Source organism: Echinops telfairi, unplaced genomic scaffold, assembly GCF_000313985.2.
Source record: "Echinops telfairi isolate 266 unplaced genomic scaffold, ASM31398v2 ScPeMD7_1;HRSCAF=3_0, whole genome shotgun sequence".
In the NCBI taxonomy this organism is placed as follows: domain Eukaryota; kingdom Metazoa; phylum Chordata; class Mammalia; order Afrosoricida; family Tenrecidae; genus Echinops; species Echinops telfairi.
Genome location: NW_022103896.1, coordinates 36,439,183 through 36,447,406, shown reverse-complemented (window position 1 = coordinate 36,447,406; position 8,224 = coordinate 36,439,183).

Here is an 8,224-nt window from a genome sequence, read left to right as displayed (position 1 = left end):
AAAATCTTGCTGTATTAAGCTATCGATTATGTGTAAAACAAACAAAGAAAAGATACATCTATTCAACTACCCCTTCTAAAAATTATAACAGCAACCATCATAAAGTCAAAGGAGACATAATTGGCTCAGAGAAAGAGTTGTACTTGACAAACTGCATCACCTTAATAGACAAACTGAATAGCAATAGGGAAAATCATTTTAAAATAGACGAGAAAATAATCCCACTCCAAAGAACTGAAAGCAGAGACCCAGACAGATATGTGCACGTATCAGTGCTCCTTGCCACATTCGTCACAAGAGCCAAAAGGTGGAAGCCCAAGTGGCCATCAATAGATACCTGGGAAATAAAATGTGGTGTAGACATACCGTGGAATACTATTCAGCCATAAGAAAATTATAGAGTCTGATCATGCCAGGACATAGATGAAACTTGGTAGCAATGTGGGGAACGAAATAAATCAAACACGAAAGGACGGATCTGTGTGACCCCACTTCTATGAAATGTCTACACAAAGCACATGCACAGAGACCAGAGAGTATTACTGGTTACCTGGGGCAGCAGGGCAGAGAGAAATGGAGTGCAGTTCCTGTTTAAGAATTGCTTAGTTTGGGGTGATGAAAAAGTTGTAGAAATAGAGTGAGAATGCTTACACACATGCTGGATATAGTTAATGCCACTGAATTATATCCTTTTTTCAAAAATCATTTTATTAGGGGCTGAATTATATCCTTAAAATGGTTCACATGGCAACATTTTTGTTATCTCTATTTGCTATAGTGAGAAACATTGACATGGACCGAGTGTATGTTAAAATTACACGTCCCCAAACAGCACTATATATTTACGAAGCTATATGTATATGTAAGGACATCTATCGAACCCAGGGGTATTCATAGTGGAAGGGGCTGGGAAGTGGGTTTCAGGAGAGAGGAAATAGAATAAATAACATAAGAGAGAGACCCTGAACAGATGGATGCTGACAAAGTGCCCGATATAGAAGAGTTTGATCAGTTCAGATGACAGAGATGCAGCACAGGTCCTTTCAAAAGGCTTTGAAGGTCATTGGTCTATGGCTGACACAGGCTGTTCTGTAAATAACCCTCTAGAGCACACACACAGGAAGCAGCAGGGAGGCACTGGGCCCTACCATGGCAGCCATTGTGCTAGGACAGGGGCACTATGGGAAAATCTCTTCCTGTCTCTTCTAAATGAGCTATAGTTGCGTTGCTTTTTTTATTTCTTAGTGCCATTGACGTTTTGTTTTTAAGCAGCTCAGCGTTTCTAGGGAGAGTTGACAGCCTTGAGGGAACACCATAGTCACTTGAGGCTTTAAAGTTCAGCTGGAATAGGAGCAGGTGCCAGATTCCGCAAAAACAAACCTTAAATAAAACTGCTAGAATTAACACCTTAAGGTTAGAAATCTAAATGTCTGTCCTTGAAACAGCGGTCCTCTTGGCAATAGCAGGACAAAAGATTAGATAGGAAACATGGAGGGGAGTAAGGTTATGCTGACGAGGAAGGAATCATTTGGAAAAGGAAGGTGGAAAGGGTCACACAACCAGAAAAATAGAGTTGGTGTCACTGCATTGACACGTAGAGGTTGTTGGACTGGCCTGTTCTGCTGTGCACACGCTCAGCAACAGCAGCCATATTATATCATGAGGGAGCTGCAAAAACAATGTGAAACGTTATTGGAATTTATCTACAAATTTTTGAAGTCCAATGTGTGTGTGGTGGGGTGGGGCATGCACGTGTATGAAACAAAAAAATATTTGTTTTTGTATGTTACATTTTAGAGCTTAATTTAGGAAGAGAGCATGATTAACAATTTCCACCTATATAGATGATATACTTATAAGAAGAAAAAAATTAATGTATTGAATGGGGAGCTGGTGTTAGGCTGTTGTTGTGAAGTGCATTACACACCCATCGTGACCTCATGCACAACAGAATGGAACCCCACCCGATTCTGCACCATCTGCACTCAATTGTTCCTGTGTTTGAGCCCATTGTTGCAGCCATTGTGTCAATCCATCCCCTTGAGGATTTTCATCTTTTCTGTTGTCCTTCTACTTTACCAAGCATGATGTCCTTCTCCAGGGACTGGTCTCTCCTGACAACAGATCCAGTGTATGTGAGACAAGTCTCATCATGTTTGTGCTAAGGAGCATTCTGACCATACTTCTTCCAAGACAGATTGGTTTGCTCTTTTGGCAGTCAACGATACTTTCAGTATTCTTCTTCAGGACCATAATTCAAATGCATTGATTCTTCTTCCATCTTGCTTATTGAATATCTAACTTTCACATGCATATGAGGCCATCAAAAATACCCTGTCGTGGGTCAGGAGTACCTTAGGCCTCACAGTACCCTCCTTGCTTTTCAACACACTACAGAGTTCTTATGCAGCAGTTTTACCCAATGCAACCCATCCTTTGATTTCTGGACTGCTGCTTCCACGAGCATTGATTTGGCCTTCAAGCAAGACAGAGTCCTTGACAAATAGATCTCCTCTTCATTGATCATGATGCTATCTACTTGTCCAGTTATGAGGATTTGGGTCTTTGTCACATTGAGTTCACCGTATACTGAAGGTTTGCTTCCATCTTTGATCTTCATCAGCAAGTGCTTCAAGTCCTCTTCACTGTCAGCATGCAAGGTTGTGTCATCTGCATATCACAGGTTGTTAATAAGCCATCCTCCAATCCTGATCCCACATTCTTCTTCATATAATCCAATGTTTCTGATTTTTTGCTCAGTGTACAGCATACAGTATGGTGAGAGAACACAACCTTGTTGCACACCTTTCCTGATTTTAAACCATGTAGTATTCCCTTGTTCTGTTCACACAACTGCCTCTCCATCCATGTGCAAGTTCCACAGGAGGACAATGAAATGTTCTGGAATAATCATTCTTGTCAAGGTGATCCATAGTTTGTTATGATCCACACAGTAGAATGCCTTGGCATAATCAATAAAACACAAGTAAATATATTTTTGGTATTGAGACACGAACCATCTGACATCAGCAATGATGTCCCTTGTTCCACACCCTCTCCTGAATCTAGCCTGAACCTTTCCATCTTCTTTTGATGCTTCTTGCATCATTCAAGATTTTGCCCTTTGGCTCTTTCAAGCTTGCTAGTCAAGGCTTGACATGTTCTTCAGTTCTTTCCGTTTAAGCAATGCTGAGCATTTTCTGCCTTGGGGGTGTTCTAACTCTAGGGCTGTGCACATTGCATTATACTCCTTGCTTTGCGTTCTGGAGCTGTCCTTTGAAAGTCCCAGTTCAGCACTTGGGCGTCATCATCTCTTCCATTTGCCTTAGCTACTCTCCCATTAAGAGCGAGTTTCAGAGTCTCTTCTGACGTCCACCTTGAGCTCTTCCTTCTTTCATATCTCTTTAGAGGCCTTTTGCTTTCTTCATGAATGATGTCCTCCCACAGGATATCGGGTCGTAGGCCGTTAGTGCTCAATGCCACAGATCTGTTCTCGAGGTGGTCTCGACATCCAGGTGAGATAGACTCAAGATCGTACTTTGGCTCTGGGGGACTTGCTGGTCTTCAGCTTCAACCTGAACTTACTTACAGTCGGCCCTGGCCTGGTTTTAGCTGCTGTTATTGAGCTTCTCCGTCATCTCTTCACACAGATGTAGTCAAGTGGATTTCTGTGCGTTCCCTCCAGAGAAGCCCAGGTGCGTTATTGAAAAGAGGTATTTGCTGTGGTCTTGCAAAATTCTACCATGTGATCACCAGTTTCATTTCTCTCACCCAGTTAATGTTTTCCAACCACTACTGTTCCTTCCTTTTTGTTTCTAACTTTTGTATTCCGGTCACCAATAATAATCAATAATCAATGCATCTAAGATTGCCTGTCAGATCAATTTCAAACTGAAGACACTGGTGGAATTCTTCACCTCTAGCTCTGGGCTTGGTGCATAAATTTGAAGAATAGCTATACTGACTGGATTTCCTTGAAGGTGGACAGATATAATCCAGTAGGGTCACCCAAAGTGAACCGGTGCGGGTCCAGATAGACCTTGAAATGTCCTTTTGGATGATGAATGAAAGCCTATTCCTTTCGACTGTGTCATTGCCAGCGTAGTCAACCACAGGCTTTTCTGATTCAAAATGGCCAGGATCGGTCCATTTCCGCTCACTGCCGCCTAGAATACTGATTTTTATGTGTTCTACTTCATTTTTGACCACTTCCAATATTCCTGGACTCATACTTTGTACATTCCTCGTTCCGATTATTAATTCATGTTTGCAGCTGCTTCTTCTCATTTCCAGCCAAGGATGATCCGGGAGGCCCTCCTCCCACGGGCTTTTCAGCCTTCGCATCACCACGGTCGGCTCTGCTCTGAGAAAGCAGCCCATCCGCAGTCATGTTCCCGGTGCGCTGAGACCGCGCCCTCCTCCAGCACTGTCTCCGGCCATGTTCTGCTCCCGGGCGCCACGCGACGCATAATGTTTTCTGTGGCTCCTTCCTCCGAGGCGGACAGCCTTGCCTTAGTCTCGAAGCTCCGCTGAAACCTGTTCGCTGTGGGTGACCCTACTGGCATTTGCAATACCAGAGACATACCTCCAGCATCACAGTCGACCCTCAAACCAAAACCAAAACTGATGCAAACTCACTCCAAACCAAACTCACTTCTATCGACTTGATTCAGGCTCAGAGTGACCCTATAGGGCAGCGTAGAATTGCCCCCTGTGGGTTTCCGAGACTGTAACTCTTTCCAGGAACAGGCAGCTTCAGCTTCCTATTGCCGAGCGGCTGGTGGGTTCGAACTGTCGATCTTGTGATTACAAATCAGATCAGAACCCACTACCCCATCAGAAACTGGTACAAGCCAAGATTAAACGTGCAAGACATTTATTAGCAGAAATAGCAGCGAGGGACAACTGGCCGGAAGCCCGAAGCGGCTGGAGGATAAGGAAGGGAGGGAGGTTGGTAGCAACGCGGACAAATGCCATGCATCCGAGGAGGCGCCACGGAGACTGCCTGGGAGCTCTGGGGAGAATGGGAGCGCCGGCCTGCGGAGGGTGGGGCTTACTCCAGGAGCCCCGCGGGGCCTCGTGCGGTCATTGGCTGGAAGCTGCCCTGGAGGCGTGGCCTCAGTGTGGCCCGGAGGTTGACTAGCGCGCCGGGCATTTGCAAGTCCGCAGGGAATTCCGACGCTTTCTCACTGCCGCACAGACGCTGTTCTGCCACCGAGTGTCTGTGGATTAAGAGCAATATCCCTACGTTGTTGCTAACTGCCAAAGAGGCTTAGTGACCCGAGTCCTGGCGACGCCATGCCCAACAGAACCGATCTTTTCCCCAAGATAATGTGGGGAGGAGACGTTTTAATCCACAGGATTTTCATTGGCTGATTTTTAAAAAGTCTATCGCCAGACCTTTCTTCCGAGTCCGTCTTAGGTTGGAAGCTCTGCGAAGACCCCTCTGACAGGTGATTGCTCTTGAGGTGCGTGGGCACCAGAGAGGAGATCCTGCCACTGAGTCACCACTGCCCCCTATCGTCACAGTGTGGGCATGACGTGTGCCTCAGACATCCCTAAAGGAGTGAGGACACTTCTTGATTTGACCAGGACAGTAATTAAATGGAAGGAATTTTAAGAATATGCTTTTTCCCTACAACTTGCCTGAAACTTTCATGCAAGTTCTGTGTGTGTGTGTGTGTGTGTGTGTGTGTGTGTGTGCGCGCGCGCGCGCCATATTAAGACATGGAAGGTGGGGAGGCACACTGCATCTATTTGGGAAGGTTTTCTAACACCGCAGAATGAGTGTGAACCACCTGGACGCCAGGCCCTGAGCTGGGCAGCGTTCTCACCCTCAAAACAGCCCTAAGAGACAGGTATTGTTCTTACTTCTGGACTCCTGTAATCGACCGAGGTGTGGGTTTGTGTTTGGATCTTTCTGAATTTCACATCCCGGACCCTCGGCCTCGAGGGAGGCTTATATTGCTGGATGAGGCTGAAGCAGGTACAGGCTGGCCACACAAACCTGCCTCTCTGGCAGAAGTGTGAGTTGCTCAAGTGGGAAGGGAGAGAGACTGGCTCCTTGGTGGTAGCATGGGGTGGCCAAGATTCCTGCAATTGTTGGCTTCCTCAAGCAGCTGGGGCCTGGGGCCTGTTCTTCGCCATCCCCAGAGACCATGGCAGGACTGCAGAGAAATCTAGAGTTCCCCTCCAGGACATCAACAGTAGCCACCATGGATGGAGGGCGATAGGCCTTCCCTCCTATGGGCGCCATGTTGGCCTTCTGGATACTGTGACTCGTTAGGGAGAGGGAGGAGAGCCCCAATAACGCATAGAAGCGAACTTTCACCAGCTTGGCTGGGGGGAGGCTTGGAGACTGCCTTTGATTTAAAACCAGTAAAGAACTGTGACGATTCTGGCAGATGGGTATTTATGGAGCAGGGATCACAGCCTCCCTACACAGCCGTTCAGGCGGTTGTTTTGTTGTTCACAGCGACCCCATGTGGCAGCGCAGAACGGTCCCGTCGGGATTGTTTTCTGGGCGGTCATCTTTAAGGCAGCAGATCACAGGCGTGCCTCCCAGAGCGGCCCTGGGTGTTTGAACTGCCAACCGTTCAGTTAACAGCCGAGTCTTCAACCATGGTGCCACCAGTTTCTCGACTCTACGACAGGAAGTCAAACTTCAGTCACGTATCGGAGCAGCCTCCCCCCAGGGTTGTACCAGGCTCCTGGGAGGCTACAGGAGTACAAGCCCACTAGGCCTCGGCCATCATTACATAGCTTTACCCCGCCTCTGCCTGGGGAGCTGTGTCTGAAAGCCAGGTGCCTTGTCCAAGCCAGGCTCTTCCGGTGGTGGCTGGCCCACAACAACATCTGCTTCCTTTTTGCCCCCTCACTAAGACCCACATTTCATGCTCCTCAATTCTCAACACTTTCACACCTGCAGAAGGAAGGGAATGCTGGTAATAATCAAAATTTCCCTGGCTTAATACATAAATGTTTATTTCTTGCCCACACACCAGTCCAATACAGGTATTCCTGGTAGATAAGTGCTTTTCTGGGCCCAGGCACATTTTATCTTGTAGCTCAGCTCCAATTGGAAGAGTTGTCAAGGTCATAATGACAGAGAATCTGCTCTATCCTAGGCCCTGAGCTGAGCCATTTTGAGGTTCCATGGGCCTTACAGTTCAGCTGCATGTGTGTGGGGGTGAGGGTGGTAGTGGGGGTGGTGGGGGTGGTGATGGAACAAGGCATACTTGCCTCTTAACTTCCTTACCCAAGATGTACCACACACTGTTTTTACTCATACCTGACTGACAAAATTTAGTTACTTGGTTCCATCTAAATGCAGGGGACCTTGGGAAATGTAGTCTCTTTTATGCTGCTTTGTAACATGGGCAGGGAACATGAGTCTTAGAGATACAGCTCGCCATCTTTGTCACACCTCCAGCATTCCAATTCCACTGAAAAAGCAGAGTTCACATTTCCCTTAAAAATGGAACTATTCAGATATTTCCCTATCTTCCTACCATCAAATCCAGGTACCTGTAATCTCTGTCCTCTCTCGCTGGTGCGTGAACCAGGGGCTGTACAGTCCTTTGTGCATTGTCTCATTTTGACTGGGATCCTCAAGACAAAACAACACTAAGTGCCAAGTACTCTTCAATCCTGACATGGAGCGGTGACCTCTGTGATAGGCAGCCTCTACGGTGGAGCCCACACTGAGCTCCCATTAAGTGTGATGGTATAATTGGGGGACAAATAAGGGTGAGGATAAACAATATGATGAACATAGCTCGTTTCACAATTGTACATGTGAAATGCCAGATGCTTTGTTATCTCTGTGTATTTATCACACACGTCTCCTGGTATCTGTGTACCTAACTTACTCCTTGTGGGTGTGGGCTGGGCCTACTATCTCATGTATAATGAATAGACAGCTACAACTGTGATGGGGCCCTGCTCTAAGCTTAGGCTACTCAAAGACTGTGGCTTCCTCTTGCCCACCATCGCTCTCCCTTGCTCATTCTGAGGAAAGCCTGCTGCAAGTTGTGACCTGCCACATGGAGACACCAAGAGCTGATCCTGACCAGCGGTCAGTGCAGACCCACAGCCTGCCAACTGTCATGTGACGGCGGAGCTTGGAAATGCATCTGTCCCTAGTTGAGCCTTAAGGTGACAACAACTCCAGTTGCCTGTGAGAGGCCCTGAGCCAGAGGTAAGCTGTGTCTGAATTGCTGAC